Genomic DNA, 20,484 nt, shown 5'->3' on the forward strand with positions numbered 1-20,484 from the left:
AAAGTTCCCTTACTATTATTTATAAAACAAAACTAGCAGTAGTTTGAGTCATCTGTGTGGGACAAACTGAGAGGTACTCCTAGGTAGCAGAATACAACAGTCACTAATATGACATTATGTAAAAATGTGAATATGTAACAGATGTGATTCTGCAATCTGTATTTGGGGTGAAAATGGGAGTTCAAAACACAATTTGAGTCAAATGTATGAAAGATGATGTATCATGAGCTCTGTAATGCTTTAAATAATCAATAAAAAAACTAAAAACATCATGGTATTTTTAATATTTATCCCTAAGTGTATGGATTATACTGTCTTTAATTTTCAAGAAGGATGAGGATTAGGATGTGACTCATTAAGAAGGTAGAAGCAACAACAGCTCTTCAATTCTGCCATGATATTATGTACAATTGTGTACATTAATGTTTATGCTGTTGTGTATGATGTTTTTTATACCCATACCCAGAGACATATAGATATAAGACAACATGTAATCTTGATTTATACAATTTCTTAGCCAAGAAAGCTCAGATTTAAGTCATAAACATATGAAATGACATTTTTCTTATACAACATTTTCTATAGAATTCTGAACTTCAAAAGACCAGATTTAAGTTTCACTTTCTGTATGATGTTGAGTAAATAACAGAAACTTTCTGAGCTCTATATTTTTTACTTGGAAAAAGAGTGGCGATTAAACAAATACTGTATTTGAAAACATGTTATAACTTATTATTTTCTACAATTCTTTATGCTATTTACATTTTGGATATGATAATCAAATATATACTTAAAGAGGAAAAAAATTCCTTCATTTGTTTTGACATCTAATATTCCTTCACAGTTTTAAAAACTTTACTGTCTTTCTTAAACACAAGAAAATGTCTTCCTCTGTCATATTTAAGTCCCACTTGTTGCCTTATAATATCAGAAGAGAACATCTTATCACTTTAATTTTATCATATGTGCAAACATACAAATATATCTGAGGTGCATTAATTCTGGGAAGAAGATTATTCCTTGTGGGTAATATCCAATTGAGCCAAACAAATAAATTTCCAAAACCTCATTTTGTTGAGTGAAAGAAAACCATCCTGTGTCTTCAGTTATGAAAAAAATGCTGCTGAAAATCAATAAAACAGCAGGTTTTTCCTAACCCAATATCTTTTCTGTCAATAAAAGTATACAATTATATGATGGAAAAATATGACATTTAGGGAGATTTTCAGCAAAAGAAAGACTATATTGTAGCTTGATGTATTCAGAGGCCATTTGTGGTAGTATGTTTAAGCTTGGCCCTATAGGGTGTTGGCTTGTTTTATCTGAAAGAGAACTGTTAGGGCCAAATACTGATTGGAGATCACAGATGGGCAAACAAAAGCCACTGTCCCTGTGGCAGGGATATCCAGTAAGAGCCACCATCTCCCACAAGTTCTATTTCAGCCACCCAGGAATAGCTACAGTTTTTTATATAATTTTTATTGTTGGTTGTTCAAAACATTACATAGTTCTTGATATATCATATTTCACATTTTGATTCAAGTGGGTTATGAACTCCCATTTTTACCCCGTATACAGATTGCAGAATCACATCAGTTACACTTCCACTAATTTACATATTGACATACTCATGTCTGTTGTATTCTACTGCCTTTCCTATCCTCTACTATCGCCCCTTCCCTCTCCCCTCCCCTCCCCTCCCATCTTCTCTCTCTACCCCCTCTACTGTAATTCATTTCTCCCTCTTGTTTTTTTTTCCCCTTTCCCCTCACTTCCTCTTGTATGTAATTTTGTATAACCATGAGGGGCTCCTTCCATTTCCATGCAATTTCCCTTCTCTCTCCCTTTCCCGCCCACCTCTCATCCCTGTTTAATGTTAAACTTCTTCTCATGCTCTTCCTCCCTACTCTGTTCTTAGTTACTCTCCTTATATCAAAGAAGACATTTGGCAATTGTTTTTTAGGGATTGGCTAGCTTCACAGCATAATCTGCTCTAATGCCATCCATTTCCCTGCAAAGTCTATGATTTTGTCATTTTTTAATGCAGAGTAATATTCCATTGTGCATAAATGCCACATTTTTTTAATCCATTCGTCTATTGAAGGGCATTTAGGTTGTTTCCACAGTCTTGCTATTGTGAATTGTGATGCTATGAACATCGATATAGCAGTGTCCCTGTAGTATGCTCTTTTTAGGTCTTTAGGGAATAGACCCAGAAGGGGAATAGCTGGGTAAAATGGTGGTTCCATTTCCAGCTTTCCAAGAAATCTCCATACTGCTTTCCAAATTAGCCACACCAATTTGCAGTCCCACCAGCAATGAACAAGTGTACCCTTTTCCCCACATCCTCACCAGCACTTGTTGTTGTTTGACTTCATGATGGCTGTCAATCTTATTGGAGTGAGATGGTATCTTAGGGTGGTTTTGATTTGCATTTCTCTGACTGCTAGAAATGGTGAGCATTTTTTCATGTACTTGTTGATTGATTGTATGTCCTCCTCTGAGAAGTGCTGTTCAGGTCCTTGGCCCAATTGTTGATTGGGTTATTTGTTTTCTTATTGTTTAATTTTTTGAGTTCCTTGGATACTCTGGATATTAGGGCTCTATCTGAAGTGTGAAGAGTAAAGATTTGTTCCCAGGATGTAGGCTCCCTATTTACCTCTCTTATTGTTTCTTTTGCTGAGAAAAAACTTTTTAGTTTGAGTAAGTCCCATTTGTTGATTCTAGTTATTAATTCTTGTGCAATGGGTGTCCTATTGAGGAATTTGGAGCCCGTCCCCACAGCATGTAGATCGTAGCCAACTTTTTATTCTATCAGACGCCGTGTCTCTGATTTGATATCAAGCTCCTTGATCCATTTTGAGTTAACTTTTGTGCATGGCGAGAGAAAGGGATTCAGTTTCATTTTGTTGCATATGGATTTCCAGTTTTCCCAACACCATTTGTTGAAGATGCTATCCTTCCTACATTGCATGCTTTTAACCCCTTTATCAAATATAAGATAGTTGTAATATTGTGGATTGGTTTCTGTGTCCTCTATTCTGTACCATTGGTCCACCCGCCTGTTTTGGTACCAGTACCATGCTGTTTTTGTCACTATTGCTCTGTAATATACTTTGAAGTCTGGTATTGCTACACCGCCTGATTCACACTTCCTGCTTAGTGTTGTTTTTGCTATTCTGGGTCTTTTATTTTTCCATATGAATTTCATGATTGCTTTATCTATTTCTACAAGAATTGCCATTGGGATTTTGATTGGCATTGCATTGAACCTATAGAGAACTTTTGGTAATATCGCCATTTTGATGATGTTAGTTCTGCCTATCCATGAACAGAGTATATTTTTACATCTTCTAAGATCTTCTATTTTTTTCTTTAGGGTTCTGTAGTTTTCATTGTATAAGTCTTTCACCTCTTTTGTTAGGTTGATTCCCAAGTATTTTATTTTTTTTTTTTGAGGATATTGTGAATGGAGTGGTTGTCCTCATTTCCATTTCAGAGGATTTGTCGCTGATATACAGGAATGCTTTTGATTTATGCGTGTTGATTTTATATCCTGCCACTTTGCTGAATTCATTTATTAGCTCTAATAGTTTCTTTGTAGACCCTTTTGGGTCTGCTAGGTATAGAATCATGTCATCTGCAAATAGTGATAATTTAAGTTCTTCTTTTCCTATTTTTATGCCTTTAATTTCTTTCGAATGTCTAATTGCTCTGGCCAGTGTTTCGAGAACTATGTTGAACAGAAGTAGTGAGAGAGGGCATCCCTGTCTTGTTCCAGATTTTAGAGGGAATGCCTTCAATTTTTCTCCATTCAGAATGATGCTAGCCTGAGGCTTAGCATAGATAGCTTTTACAATATTGAGGTATGTTCCTGTTATCCCTAGTTTTTGTAGGGTTTTGAACATAAAGGGATGATGTACTTTGTCGAATGCTTTTTCTGCATCTATCGAGATGATCATATTGTTCTTATCTTTAAGTCTATTGATGTGGTGAATAACATTTATTGATTTCTGTATATTGAACCAGCCTTGCATCCCAGGGATGAATCCTACTTGATCATGGTGCACAATTTTTTTGATATGTTTTTGTATCCGATTCACCAGAATTTTATTGAGGATTTTTGCATCTAGGTTCATTAGAGATATTGATTTGTAGTTTTCTTTCTTCGAAGTGTCTTTGTCTGTTTTAGGAATCAGGGTGATGTTGGCCTCATAGAATGAATTTGGAAGTTCTCCCTCTTTTTCTATTTCCTGGAATAGCTTGAAAAGTATTGGTATTAGTTCTTCTTTAAAGGTTTTGTAAAACTCTGCTGTATACCCATCCGGTCCTGGGCTTTTCTTAGTTGGTAGTCTTTTGATGGCTTCTTCTATTTCCTCAATTGATGTTGGTCTGTTTTGGTTGTCTATATCCTCCTGACTCAATCTGGGTAGATCATATGACTTAAGAAATTTATTGATGCCTTCAGTATCTTCTATTTTATTGGAGTATAAGGATTCAAATAATTTCTAATTATCTTCTGTATTTCTGAAGTGTCTGTTGTGATATTGCCTTTTTCATCCCGTATGCTAGTAATTTGAGTTCTCTCTCTTCTTCTCTTCCTTAGCATGGCTAAGGGTCTGTCGATCTTATTTATGTTTTCAAAGAACCAACTTTTAGTTTTGTCAATTTTTTCAATTGTTTCTTTTGTTTTGATTTCATTAATTTCAGCTCTGATTTTAATTATTTCTTGCCTTCTACTTCTTTTGCTGTTATTTTGCTCTTCTTTTTCTAGGATTTTGAGATGAAGTGTGAGATCATTTATTTGTTGGTTTTTCCTTTTTTTAAGGAATGAAGACCAGGCAATGAATTTTCCTCTTAGAAATGCTTTCATTGTGTCCTATAGATTCCGATATGTTGTGTCTGTGTTTTCATTTCTCTCTTAAGAATTTTTTAATTTCCTCCTTAAATAACCCATTGATCATTCAGTAACCTATTGTTCATTCTCCAAGTGATGCATGATTTTTCCTTCCTTCTTTTATCGTTGATTTCCAGTTTCATTCCATTAAGATCAGATAAGATGCATGGTATTATCTCTACTCCTTTATAATGTCTAAGAGTTGCCCTGTGACATAATATATGATCTATTTTTGAGAAGGATCCATGTGCTGCAGAGAAAAAAAGTGTAACTGCTTGATGTTGGGTGGTATATTCTATATATGTCAATTAAGTCTAGGTTATTAATTGTATTATTGAGTTCTATAGTTTCTTTATTCAACTTTTGTTTGGAAGATCTGTCCAGTGGTGAAAGAGGTGTGTTGAAGTCTCCCATAATTATTGTATGGTGGTCTATTAGACTCTGGAACTTGAGAAGAGTTTGTCTGATGAACATAGCTGCACCATTGTTTGGAGCATATATATTTATGATTGTTATGTCTTGTTGGTGTATGGTTCCCTTGAGCAGTATGTAGTGTCCCGCTTGATCCCTTTTGATTAACTTTGGCTTGAAATCTATTATATTTGATATGAGTATGGACACTCCTGCTTGTTTCCGAAGTCCATATGAGTGATATGATTTTTCCCAACCTTTCACCTTCAGTCTATGTATGTCTTTTCCTATCAAATGCATCTCCTGTAGGCAGCATATTGTTGGATCTTTTTTTGATCCACTCTACTAGCCTGTGTCTCTTAATTGGTGAGTTTAAGCCATTAACATTTAGGGTTATTATTGATATATGGATTGTTCTTCCAGCCATATTTGTTTATTTATGTTACTTAACATTGATTTTTTTTCCTCTTTGAATATTTTTCCCTTTACTGTACTACCTCCCACTGTTAGTTTTCATTGTTATTTTCCATTTCCTCTTCCTGTAATGTTTTGCCAAGGATGTTTTGAAGAGATGGTTTTCTAGCTGCAAATTCTTTTAGCTTTTGTTTATCGTGGAAGGTTTTAATTTCATCTTCCATCCTGAAGCTTAATTTCTCTGGATACACAATTCTTGGTTGGAAACCATTTTCTTTCAGCGTTTGAAATATGTTGTTCCAGGATCTTCTAGCTTTCAGAGTCTGTGTTGAAAGATCAGCTGTTATCCTGATTGGTTTACCCCTAAATGTAATCTGCTTCCTTTCTCTTGAAGCTTTTAAAATTCTCTCCTTATTCTGTATGTTGGGGATCTTCATTATAATGTGTCTAGGTGTGGATCTCTTATGATTTTGCACGTTCAGCATCCTGTAGGCTTCTAGGATTTGGGATTCTGTCTCATTCTTCATGTCTGGGAAGTTTTCTCATATTATTTCGTTGAAGAGATTGCTCATTCCTTTGGTTTGGGCCTCTATACCTTCCTCCATCCCAATGACTCTTAAGTTTGGTCTCTTTATGTTATCCCATATTTCTTGGATGTTCTGCTCATGGTTTCTTAAGAGTCTCGCTGAGCTGTCTATGTCCTTTTCAAGTTGAAATACTTTGTCTTCATTGTCTGATATTCTATCTTCTAAGTGTTCTACTCTGCTGGTAGTATTCTCATTTGAATTTTTAAGTTGGTTTATTGCTTCCTGCATTTCTAGGATTTCTGTTTGTTTGTTTTTTATAACCTCTATCTCCCTGTATAGTTGATCTTTTGCTTCTTGGATTTGTTTATGTAATTCATTTTTGAAGTGATCTTTAATTGTCTGATTTTGCTGTCTAATGTCTTCCTTGAGACTCCAGATCATCTGAAGCATGTGAATCCTGAATTCTTTATCTGACATTCCATCTGCTGCAGCTATTACCTCTTCTAAAGTTGAGTTGACCTGCATTGCTTGTGGTCCTTTCTTTCCTTGTCTTTTCATACTGCTCGTTTCTTCCTGCTTGGTGAAACTGTTGTGTTATTGAATTTTCCCCCTATATATTTATATTGCTCTTGTATATTTGCAAAGTCTCCCTTGCAGGGGCGGGCGGCAGCTGTGCTCCTCCTCCAATTGGGGTGATCTGTCTACCACGCTGGCAGTCTGCTGGGCCTGTTATCCAGGTTGCAGTTCTGCCTACCTTGCAGGCGCAGGCGGCGGCTGTGCCCCTCCTCCAATTGGGGTGATCCTTCAACTAGGCTGGCGGGCCGCTGGGCCCCTTCTCAGGGAAGCGCCATCTGCCTACCTTGCGGGTGGCAGCTGGGCCCTTCCTCCAATTGGGGTGACGTGACTACCATGCCGGCGGGCTGCCGGGCATGTTCTACCGGTCCGTTGCAGGTCTGCCTACCTTGCAGCGTGTGCGGCGGCTCTATTCTGCCCCTACTGCACTTGGGGTGATGTGTCTCTAGCTACAGTTTTTCTTCCTGAATTATTCCCTCTATTCCCAGGTGTCCCAAATTTCATCTATGCTGAGAAATTTAATATTCTGGGAATATTTCTATTCCCCTTGGGGTTAATTCAATGTTTGCCTTAATATTGGAGGAACTCTAGGACATTTCTTATGAATACTGCCTGGGACAAGTATACTAAGTTTTATTTCTAGAACAGTAGGAAGATGCAAAAACCAGTAATTTAGATGAGCATTAAAGAACAGTTGACACTGGATCCTGGATCCATCTCCTAATGATACCAAGCCCATATATTTCCTGTCCATTTTTTCTCAGGATTGTGTCTGTATCTTTACTACTGTTTTCATTGGAATTGGAATGTCATTCTTATTTTTAAATGAAAATGCTATTCCTTTTTAGTTTTTATGAATTTTTAATGAAGTAAAATAACAGCATAAAATCCACCGTTTTAACCACTTTGAAACATATGATTCATTAGACTTTTTATTGTTGTTGATGTTGTTATGTTTACAATGTAGTACAAACATCACTCATATCAACATTCAGAATTTTTTTGTTTCCCCACAGAGGAATCATATCCTCATTAAGCAGGCATTATTCATTTGCCCCTCACCCCAGTTATTGACAACTACTAATCTACTTTCTGTATCTGTGGATTTGCCTTTTCTGAATTTTATATAAATAAAATCATACACTATGTGACTGGTTGTGTTGGCTTTTCTCACATTGCATAATGTTTCCAAGGTTCATCTGGATTGCAGCATAGATAAGTACTTAATTCTTTTCAAGGTTGAGTGACATTCCATTATATGGGTTTACTACAATTGGCTTATCTGGTTATTCATTGATTAATAATTGGGTTGCTTCTATTTTGGGCTATAATGAATAATGATGCTATGAACATTCATGTACACAATTTTGTGGAACTTGTTTTCTGTTCTCTTGGGCATATACCCAAGAGTGGAATTTCTGAGTCATATGGCAACTGTTAAGTTTACAAGTTGGAAAGGCCAAAATGTTTTCCACACGTATGCACTAATTTACATTCCTATAATCAATGTAATTTTTTTCACATATATTCTCCTCACAAATACTTGAATATTTTGGGAGACTTGGAAGTTTGCTTCGTTTTTTTTTTCTTTTTCTTTTTTAGTCCTTATGAATAATGAATATGAACTAATAGTTCTTGGTGGCCTTGATTTGCATTTCCCTGATGACTAATGATATTCAGCATCTTTTCATGTGCTATTGGTATATGTTCTTTGGTGAATTATCTATTCAAGTCTTTTTTCTATTTATTATATTTTTGCTGTTGAATTGTAAAAGTTCCTTATAGATTTTGGATGCTAGACCCTTATCAGATATATGATTTGCAAATATTTTCTTCCATTTCTGTTGTCTTTTCATTTACTTGATAGTTTCCTTTAAAGCACAAAAGTTTTTAACTTGATAAACTCCAGTATATCTACTATTTTTTTTTCTTTCCTGTGCTATTGGCATCATATTTAAGAAATTATTGGCTAATCCAAAGTCATAATTGGCTAATCCAAAGTCACAAAGACCTGTGCCTATGTTTTCTTCTAAGTATTTTACAGTTTTAGATCTTATATATGTCTTTCATCCATTTTGAGTTAATTTTTGTATATGATGGTAGGTAGGGAACAAATTCATTCTTTTGCATGTTGACATTCTGTAGCTCCAACACCATTTTTATAAAGATTAATTTTTTTCCCTAATGTGTAGTCTTAGCAGTCTTGAAAACCAAGAGATCACAGATGTATGGGGTTATTTCTAAAATTTTTACTCTATTCCATTGATCTTTTTATCTATATTTAAGCCTATGTTTCACTTATTTGACTAATATTATATTATAGTAAGTTTTGAAATAGGGAAATGTGAGTCCTCCAACTTTATACTTTTTTTTCCAAATTGTTTTGGCTATAAAGGTCCCTTACAATTCCATATGCATTTTGAAATCAGTTTATCCATTTTGGAAAAAAAAAATGCAATTGGGATTTTGATAGAGATAGAATCAAATCTACAAATCAATTTAGGGAATATTGTCATTTTAATAATATTAATCTTAAAATCAATCAACATGGTATATATCTACATATTATGTATTTTTAAATTTCTATAATTAAAATTTTATAGTTTTTAGTGTACATGTCTTAAATTTCTTTAAATTTATTTCTAAATAGTTTGATGCTATTTTAAAAAGGATCATCATCCTAATTTCATTTGTAGATTATTCATTGCATGTATATAAAAATATTATTTATTTTTGTAGATTTATCTTATATCCTGTAACTTTGCTAAAGCTTGTATTAATCCTGATAATATTTAAAGTTGGATTTCTAAAAAGTTTTATATACAGTGATCATTCCATCTTTAAATAAGAGTTTTACTCTTTCCTGTCCATTTTGGATTACTCTTTATTTATTTAATCTTGTTTAATGTCCATGGATTAAACTTCTAGTACACTGTTGAATGGAAGAGGTTTGAATGAACATTCTCACGTTGTTCCTGATCTTAAAGAGAAAACTTTCAGTCTTTCATTATAAAATATGATGTTTCCTTTGGACTTTGTTAAGAATTTCTTTGTGAAGTTGAAGAAGTTTTATCTCTTCTTGGTTTGTTGGTGTTTATTTGTTTGCTTGGTTTTTTTTTGTTTGTTTGTTTTTGTTTTGTTTTGGTACTGGGCATTGAACTCAGGGATGCTTTAACACTGAAGTAAATCCCCAGCCATCTTTATTTATTTTCATTTTGAGTCAGGGTCTCATGGAGTTGCTTAGGGTCTCATTAAATTACCATGGCTGATCTCAAACATGTGATCTTTCTGGCCCAGCCTCCCAACTTGCTAGGCATGAGCCACTGCACCTGGTTGGTTTTTGTTTATTTGTTCCTTTATTCGTTTTTGCTTGTTCATTTGTTTTTTGTAACCATGAAAGAGTGTTGCATTTTGTCAGGTAATTTTTTTTTAGTCTTTTGAGATGACCATGTAGGATTTTTCTTTCTTTCTATGAATATGGTGTATTACATTGATTTTTTTTATTGGAAACATTCATGCATTTCTGGGATAAATCTCAATCACGGTATTTAATTCTTCAATATGTTATGCTATTTTATGTGCTAGTCTTTCGATGATGATTTTTTATGTACATTTATAAAATATTTTGTTCTGTAATTTCTTTTCCTTGTGAAGTCTTTGTTTAGCTTTGGTGATGATAACCTATATAATGAATAAGTATTCCCCCCAATTGTATTGTTTTGGAAGCATTTGAAAAGGATTGGCATTAGTTCCTCTTTAAATATTGGGTAGAATTCACCTGTGATTGTGGAGTGTAAAAATTAAAATTATCAATACATCTGCATTACATTTACATTGAACATAGTAACTATACTCAAATGAAAAGAAAAAAAAACGTTGAAAACACATTTACTTCTGTAACTGGGAAATTCCAGGAAAAGTCAGGCTTCAATCATAGTTACATCCAAGGATTAAAATATCATCAGGAAAATGTTCCTTTTGACCCCTCTACGTGGTGCTCTCTTTCCTCTATGAGCTAGCAAACCCACATTTTGCAACCAAACCCACATTTCTGGAATTATACCCCACAGATAGTGAATACTGAAAACAGTATCTACTATAGATTTTTGGTTGGCTCCCTCGCTTTTGACATTCTTATTTTTGTTGTTGTTGTTGCATGGCCAAATTTGTCTTTTTTTAAAAAAGGTTTTTGTATTCACTATGTGTACACTTTATGTAGGTTACCTAAAAATTATTAAAGGCTTGCTTTTTCACTTCATTAAAAATAAACTCAAATGTCATTTTGAGGGTTTCTATGTTCAGCCAATATAAAATATTCCCTTGTAATCAATATATTCTATTTTTTGAAGTGTTTATCAATTTCAGAACATAATTATTGTGTGTTTTTGTTGGCTTCATCCTCCTTAGGATGTGGGGTCCATGTAAGCAGATGCCTTATCTTTATAAGATACTACCATATCTACCAGAATTCATTGTATACTTAACAAACATCACTGAATTAGAAAGACTCTCAGATTACTATGTAAGAAGTTTAATTTGATCTTCCAATCTTAAATTCTACGTAATATTCCCAACATTGATTTCAATTCTATTTTTTAGGAACTTTAATTGTCTTGCAACACTTCCATATTCCATTTTCCAACATTTCATTCCACCATGTGCCTTGGCAAAACTTCTTTAGTAAAGAGAAGTCATTACATTTATGATCTTATTACAGGTCTTCCATTTGTTTTCTAAAAATGTCTTCTAGTCTGTCTTGTAAATCATTTTCATGAATTTATTGTTCTTCTGGGTATTTATAATGATGTCTTTTTTTGAAATAATTAAAATAAAACCCTTTTTCTTTTTAAATGATGAAATTAAAAAAGAGATATCCAGGCTAACTTGCAGGGTTGTGGCAATAGATTTCTATTTTTCTGTCTCAAATATCCAATTTAGACTAGGGCATATCTTTTTTTATGTTGGCTTATATAATGATAGTCATGTACATTATTTCACTCCACTTGCCAGTAGCTAGTAGGTATTCATACTGTGAAATACCACTGAGATAAGCCAAGATTTTTCACTTACTCCAGTGTTTGGTCCTATAACCCTCCAAAGTGATAAAAATAGGAAATATGAAAATTCCTGTATCTGATATGTCTAATATTTGGTGACAAAATACCCACTGACATAATTTCTGAGCTCCCAGTGTCTTTGTATCCAAATGCACACGTTCATTTATGCATCCACTTTTCTTTTCTATTGTTTGTACACTTGCAGTTCTAGAGTGGATGCAGGAAGGCTGGTGTTCCTGGGTGTGGTGGGTAGGCAGCATGCTCTGTCTGCCTCCAAATGTGGAGGAATGTCTACCTGGTGGTGGTGTTTGACAGAAAGCAGATAGTGATGAGAGGTGAAATAACTTTCTACCCTATTTATTTTTTGTTTAATAAAACATGGCATGTGAAGCTGCAAGTGTATTTTTCTTAATCTAGCACCCCAGAGTTGGGTAGTAATTGGAATTTCCAGACTTAAGTAATAGGTTTTCTATCAGTCTTCATTTTTGGAAGGTGTGAATTTTCATCCTGTGTGGTTTTTTCATAGGTGTTTTAGTGATAAATTGGAGAGGCTGCAGCAGAAGTTCCCAACCAGATGCACTTTAAGCTGGAAAAAGAGTGTGTTCTTTATGTTCACACGTGTCCTGCAGCCAAAGTGTTCTATCAGACTCCTTTGGAGTTTTTTTAAATTTTTTTCCCCAACAGGACCAACCCTTATTCAAATCTTTAAATCTTATGGACTGGAAAGTGATCAGATGCAAAGCACAAGGCCTGTGGGCTTCATTATTAGTGCTGGATTTAATGAGCCATATGAAAAAAAAAAATAACACCTCACCATTGTGGGATGTTTAGCACAACGACAATTAGCACAGAGACATGTCCAACCTAATCTGAGGCTCTAGCAACCTTTAAGGGTTAGTTTTATTGTTCAATGTGCTTCCCAGAGTTGCACACTGGGATTTCTGCATGGTTTGGTCTCCACTTTAGATGAAAAAAACTAGAGCATGAGCAGTCAGAAGCATGAATGCCCAGGTTATGTTCTGTGCATGTTGACTAGATCAAATACACTTTTCTCATAGATTCTAATTTATTTTATAATTTGAAAAATAGCAGGGATTGCAAGCAAATGAACAAGTCACCAAGTGAAAAATACTTCATCAGTATAGCACATGTGTAAAGCAAATGTGGGGAACAAGCAAGAAAGTGACAGGGACTGCCAGCAGGGACCATTCCTTTCATTTATCTCAGCAAGGAGGTTTAACTTTGCTGAACAGAATTTGAAGGATAAAACCATCAATCTTCTTACACACACACACACCCACACCCACACACATGCACACCATACACACACACATGCAGAAGGGCCATTTTGTTTTCATGTACTTCTGCTCCAAACTCATGTTATATTAAACAGAAGCCCAAATTCTAATGGTTTAGTTTCAACTAGAAAGCACATTTTCATTACACTTCCAACTAGAATTAAGTATGGGCAACTTAATTCTAAAGTTGAATATTTATTACAGGGTGAGCATCTATAATCCAAAACTCAGAAATCTGAAATGCTCCAAAATCTGAAATTTTGAATGCCAATATCATGTTACAAGTGGAAATTTCTATACCATGAAACCTTATTTCATGCACAAAATTTCTTAAAATAATGTATGAAAGTACAGACTATTAATATAAGGTGTTTTAAAACATAAATGAATTATCATATGTTTAGACTTGGATCTCAAGATATCTCATTATGTATAAGCAAATATTCCAAATCTGAAAAATCCAAAATCCAAAACACTTCTAATCTCAAGAATTTTGAATAAGAAATACTCAACCTATATCAGTAATGAGAAATAAGGCTGTGACAATGACTCAATTATAAGAGAAATAGATTGACTCAAGAAGATTCTATTCTATGTAAGTCTATCTAAGCCTATTAAGCCTATGATGCTTTAGAGAAGAAAACTTCATTCTTAAACTTGAATGTGATTGACTTTAATTGTGTGGCCCATGAACTTGGATCTTCTGACTCTTCTCTACATAAAAACCATTTCCTTCTCCTTTGTTTTCCCTCTAGAACAATTATTTCCAGTTGAACTTTCCTGTTTTAAAGAAATGTCTTACTATGTACTAATAAGATAGCAATAGCCACAGGTGCCCATTAAGCACTTGATAGATGATTAGTGCAACAGAGAAACTGAGTTTTTAATTTTATTTAAGTACAATAGAAGAACTGACCTTTTACTTTTATTTTAACTTTAACTAAAGTTTAAATAGGCTCACGTGACTAGTGGCTTCCATCTTGAACAACGTACCTCTGGATCCTTATGGGTGGTTCCCATACCAGTAATACCAATTGGAACATTTATATATTTAGCATCTGGGACTTTGAACTAAATGTACTGAATCTGAATTTTCAGTTTAACAAGATCCCTGGATGGCTTTTATGTTATGTAAGTTTCAAGAAGCACTGCTCTAAATAGCTACTCATAGTTCAAACTCAAGTTGTGTTGAGGATCTAGGATACTTTTAGGGATCCATTGGAATGTTTAAATTTCTTTTAATTTCAGAAGAAAATTTGTACATCTAGGAAGAAAATGTTTTAAAATATATCATTAATATATTCATCTTTATGGAAGTACAGTTTTAAATTATCAATACAAATATAATGTAGTCTATATAAATGGAGGAAGATGTTCACAAGTTAAAAATGCTTAGGACATATGAAAGTCACTGCTGAGAGCCACAGCCAAGTAGGAATGATGCATGGCATTTTGCTTTGAAAGGTGACCCTGCTCAGGAATTAGGGTGGATCCGGGTTTAGGGTGGATCCTGCTGGGAATAGGGCATATCCTGCTGCCTCAGGTGCCCACTCCTGGAGTTCCTGTGGAGTTCTCGCGGGGTTCTGAGAGTATTTGGTACGAAGAGCCCGGTGGAGGTGGTGTATTTTCCCAGAACGTGTGTGTAGAGTGTCGGTGAGAGTTTGGGAATAAAGAGTTGCTGTTTGAATCTACAAGGCTTTTGTGGTGGCTCAGTTATTTGGTGCCCAGACAGACTGCGGCATTTGACGGCCCGTGCGGGGAACGTCTGAAGCTTGAAGGTAAGTGAAATTGCTTGCCCCTGAGGGAAGGTTAGAGAATGGGTGACCATTTCAAAAAACAATGTGTTCTTGTTTTGATTTATTTTGTTTTTGTTTCAAGCTGCCTATCCCTAGAACTTTCTCAGGCAAACTGGGAAAAATGGTTGGCTCAAGGTTTGAAGTTTGTTGGCCCTGAGGAAGAGAAAATTGATACAATGATTTTTTATTCCATTTTTGTTTCATTCAGATTTGGTTTTGTTTTGTGTTATCTTATTGGGCTGTGTTATCTTTAGAGTAGATTAGAAATTAGTAAAAAAACAAATCAAAAGAGTGTTAAGTAAGTTGTTAGAGGTTCAGACCATGGAGAAAGACATTTTAGATCAAGCAAGAAAGAAGGTCTCTCGAGCTAGTCAGACAGAGGAAGAAAATTCAAAGGAAAAGGGGCTATTAAGAAAAAAGCTACAACAGGTGGCTGCTACTAACTCCGTTCTATCACCAGAGGGCGTAATTCAACCAACAGCTCCACCTATGGAGACAGCTGAGTGGCCCTCAACCCCTGTAGTTGATAAATGGGATCCTGAGACAGGACCTCAAAGATTAGCATGCCCTGTACTTGAACAGGCAGGAGGGCAGCGAATTCACCGTGCTTTAGATTTCAAAACAGTGAAGCAGTTAACGGAGGCTGTAACAACCTATGGTCCCCAAGCACCCTTCACGGTAAGCATGGTCGAATCCATTACCAACTTGGACATGATGCCAGCAGATTGGGCTAGCATGTGTAAATCTGTGCTAAAGGGAGGATAATATTTGTTATGGAAGGTTGCCAATGAGGAATTTTGCACGGAGACAGCTAGGCGAAATGCAGCAGCTGGTTACCCTCAAAGAAATCTAGATATGTTGTTAGGAAAAGGACCTTATGAGGGTCAATGGCAACAAATTGAATATGATCCTGCTATATATGCACAAATTGCTGCAGATGCAGTTAGGGCATGGAAAACTTTACAAGGACATGGAGATTTACAAGGCCAGTTATCTAAGGTGATACAGAGAGCTAATGAACCTTATGCTGAATTTGTAGATAGGCTTATTCAAACAGCTGCCAGAATTTTTGGGGATACAGAACAAGCAATGCCATTAATAAAACAACTGGCTTATGACCAAGTAAATCGTTGCTGCAGAGAGGTTATTGGACCATGGAAACATGAAGATTTAAACACATATATTAAATTATGTAGAGACATTAATGAACAAGGGCAAGTCTTGGCAGCTGCAGTACAACAGGCTTTAGATGCCAGACCAAAAACATGCTACAATTGTGAAAAAACAGGACATTTTAAAAGGAATTGCACCATAGGAAAAGGGTTTAAGAAAACTAGGTATCAAAGGAATAGAATACCGGGTATTTGCCCATGATGCCATAGAGGGAGACATTGGGCTAATGAATGCTGTTCTCAAACCACCATAGAGGGTACCCCCTTATCAAAAAATGGACAAGGACCAGGTATTTACCCATGATATCGTGGAGAAAGGCATCAGGCTCCATTGCCAAAAAACGGACTGGGGGACACAATGCTCCGGGGCCCACAACCACAAATATACGGGGCAGTGGAGGAACCCAGCAACACCATCAGGGTAGTGCCCAGGACACATTGTCCATTAAATCCCTCATCAGACAAACCAGAGGGAGCGCAGGGTTGGACATCTGCACCTCTGCCAGTACAGTACTAACTCCAGAGATGGGAGTTCAAATCATTCCCACAGGAGTAAAAGGACCTCTTCCCCAAGGAACAGTAGGCTTATTATTGGGATGTAGTTCTTCTACATTAAAAGGACTTATGATAAGTCCTGGGGTAATTGATCCCGATTATGTAGGTGAAATAAAAATTATAGCTAGTTCTCCAAGAGGTATATCAGTAATTTCACCAGGAGATAGAATAGCACAGTTGTTAATAATACCCAGCCTACATGATAAATTTTCCAGTTGTAGTGTAGAAAGAGGTTCTAGGGGATTAGGCTCCACAGGTGTAGATTGGGCTATGTTGTCTTTAAATTTATATTCTCACCCAATGCTAAAACTAAATATTCAAGGACATGAATTTAATGGGCTACTGGACACAGGTTCTGACCTTAGCATCATATCTCGTCAAGAATGGCCAAAACATTGGCCATTACAATAAGCCACTCAAACGCTTCGAGGCCTAGGAGTGGCTACTAATCCCCATAGAAATGCAATGGTATTAGATTGGAAGGATCTTGAAGGATGTGAAGGAACTATACAGCCCTATGTATTGGATCATCTTCCTATAAATTTATGGGGACAAGATGTCCTAGACCAATTAAGTTTGATGTTAACAAATAACATCAATCCTAATGCGCCCACTACTAGGGCTAGACAAGGTTTTAGGAAAGAAAAAAGATTAGGACAACAAGAACAAGGTATAGCAGCACCAATTCAAATAGATCAAGGAATAAATAGGCATGGATTGGGTTTTCAGAAGGGGCCACTGAGACAATCAAATTACTTGGAAATCAGAAAGATCAGTATGGGTTCCTCAGTGGACCCTGACTAAAGAAAAGATACAAGTAGCCCATGACCTGGTCAAACAACAATTAGCGGAAGGACATATACAACCTTCCGTATCTCCTCATAATACTCCCATTTTTGTCATTAAAAAGAAATCTGGTAAATGGAGATTATTGCAAGATTTAAGAGCCATTAATAATGAGATGGTTATTATGGGACCTGCTCAATCAGGGATTCCTCAATTGTCTGCTTTGCCAAAAACCTGGCATGTTTTAGCTATAGATATTAAAGATTGTTTTTTTTTCAATTCCAATTCATCCCGAGGATAGTCCACGTTTTGCATTTTCTATCCCTGCACTGAATCATGAAGGTCCTGATCAGAGATATGAATGGAAAGTACTCCTTCAAGGGATGGCTAACAGTCCAACTATGTGTCAAATTTATGTTAACAAAGCAATCCAGCCACTTAGAAATCAAAATCCTGAACTACAAATATTTCACTATATGGATGATGTATTATTAGCACATAAAGATAAAAACACATCGCTGGAAAGTTATGCCACACTTATAAACTTATTAAAAATTATAATCTAGAGATAGCAATAGATAAAGTACAATTAAATTTTCCAATTGATTATTTAGGAGTTCTATTATCTTCAACCATGGTCCATCCACCAAAAATTCAAATACGAGTAAATCAACTTAAATCACTTAACGACTTTCAAAAGTTATTGGGAAACATAAATTGGATAAGGCCTTATCTAGGCATACCAACAGGAGAGTTGGGACCTTTATTTGATATCCTAAAAGGTCCATCAGATCCAAATTCACCCCGCATGTTAACTCCTAAAGCAAGAAAGGCATTAAAAATTATTGAAACATATATGGAAAATATGCATTTGGATAGAATTGATATAAGTTTGCCTTTATTATTTATTGTACTACCAACAAAAAATATTCCTACAGGAGTATTTTGGCAAGAAGGTCCATTATTGTGGATACATTTATCTTATTCTCCTAACACTATTCTTACTAGGTATCCTGAGGCTGTAGGACAATTAATACTCAAAGGAATAAAAGCAGCGAAGGGAGTGTTTGAAATTTCTCCCAATAAAATTATTATTCCATATACTATGGATCAAATTGATGAGTTAGCTAATGAGTTAAATACTTGGGCAATAATCATGTGTAAATCTAATGTTTCATTTGATAATCACTTACCATCTAATCCTTTGTTGTCTTTTTGGTCTAAGCATCCTGTAGTTTTTCCAAAAATGACAAGAAAAACCCCTATCATAAATGCTCCAAATATATTCACTGATGGGTCAAATAATGGTACAGCAGCAGTAGTTACCCCTGATCAAACTTTTACATTTGTAGTACCCAAACAATCAGCTCAAAAGGTAGAGCTTAATGCAGTTTTACAAGCTTTTGTGTTGTTTAAAGATTCTGTATTTAATTTATTTTCTGATAGTCAGTATATAGTTAATGCTATAGTATCCCTTGAAGATGCTGGTAGGATTTCCCCTTCTTCTACTGTTTTCTCTGTTTTCCACTATACAAAGTCTAATCTGGGACAGAAAAGATCCATTCTTTAGAGGACATATCAGGGCACATACAGGATTGCCTGGAGCCCTTAGTTTGGGCAATGATTTAGCAGATAAAACTACATATGACATACATATTTTCTCTACACTAGAAGAAGCTCCAAATTTTCATAAAAGGTTCCATGTCAATGCTAATACTTTACAAAAGCGTTTTAAAATAACTAAGGAACAAGCCAGACATATAATAAAACAATGTCAAAATTGTGTGACCTTTTTACCACAAGTTAATCTTGGAGTCAATCCTAGAGGATTGATACCTAACCATATTTGGCAGATGGATGTTACACACTTGCCAGAATTTGGAAAATTAAAATATTTGCATGTTACAGTTGATACTTCTTCCGGATTTTTGATGAGCTCCCTTCATGCTGGAAAAAAAAAAAAAAAACTAAAGATGTTATAGCTCATTGCTTACAAAATTTTGCCACTGTGGGCGTTCCAAAACAGTTAAAAACAGATAATGATCCTGGCTATACCTCTACCTCTTTTAAACAATTTTGCTCATCATTTGGCATTACTCATCTAAAGGAATCCCATACAATCCACAGGGACAAGGCATAGTTGAAAGAGCTCATCAAACTATTAAAATGTACTTATTAAAGCAAAAAGAGGGAATTGGAAAGAGGTATATATCCCCCAAAGATAAACTTAAAATAACACTTTTTACTCTAAACTTTTAAAATTTGCATTCATCAGGGCTTAGTGCTGCGGAAAGACATATGTATCCAAAAAATGTACATAAGCCTAAGGTACTTTGGAAGGATATTCTAACAGGACAATGGAAAGGTGCTGACCCAGTGATTGTCTGGAGTTGGGGTTCTGTTTGTGTGTTTCCACAGGGAGAACAGCAACCGATTTGGATTCCAGAGAGACTAACCAAAGCAATTTCTACAGACCAAAAAGAAGATGATTTGACTCAAATCCATAACAGCTGATATCCAGAGCTCCAGCTTCGCTATTCTTACATCTGTGAAAGTGATTAACCAGGATGCTTTTTTCAATATCTATTTTATTATTGCCTTTTCCCACATAATAAAGTTCTATTTTATTTTTTGAGCTCATACAGATATATGTTAATGTTTTTCTGATCAGTTTTATTTTTTGTTTGTGGAGTTTTTAAACATTGCAATGTAGATTTCACCTGTGTAAAGCTACAAGGCCTTTACTATTGTCTTATGTGTTGTATGTCATGTGTGCACACTACTGTTTTGTGTTGTATGTCTGTATGTGCATATATCCATATTTCATATATGAGGAGCGCTCATGAAAAAATGGATCCGAATTTTTTTTTATTCACATGATTTTAATTGTTTGATTTACATAATTTCTTTTTAGCATCATTGCCAGAATTCCTATCTTCATCCCAGTGCCGGTGAAGACAAAGATAAAACCAAACTACAGCTTCTATGATAGCTATCA

At 35.4% G+C, this 20,484-nt stretch overlaps 1 protein-coding gene across 2 annotated transcripts in view; it reads left to right on the forward strand.

Moving 5' to 3' along the window:
• The window catches only part of LOC308642610 (centrosomal protein of 78 kDa-like), an 845,412-nt gene extending 825,331 nt beyond the window's left edge, over nt 1-20,081 (forward strand). The window contains exon 3 of one of the 2 annotated variants that reach the window (XM_081281737.1): nt 19,905-20,081. The gene's annotated coding sequence lies outside the window, so the exon portion shown is untranslated. The remainder of the gene's footprint in view (nt 1-19,904) is intronic. The other variant, XM_081281735.1, reaches the window with a different exon arrangement.
• The last annotated feature ends 403 nt before the right edge of the window (nt 20,082-20,484 follow it).

Source organism: Spermophilus citellus (genome assembly GCF_964194105.1).
Source record: "Spermophilus citellus genome assembly, chromosome: 2".
In the NCBI taxonomy this organism is placed as follows: Eukaryota; Metazoa; Chordata; class Mammalia; order Rodentia; family Sciuridae; genus Spermophilus; species Spermophilus citellus.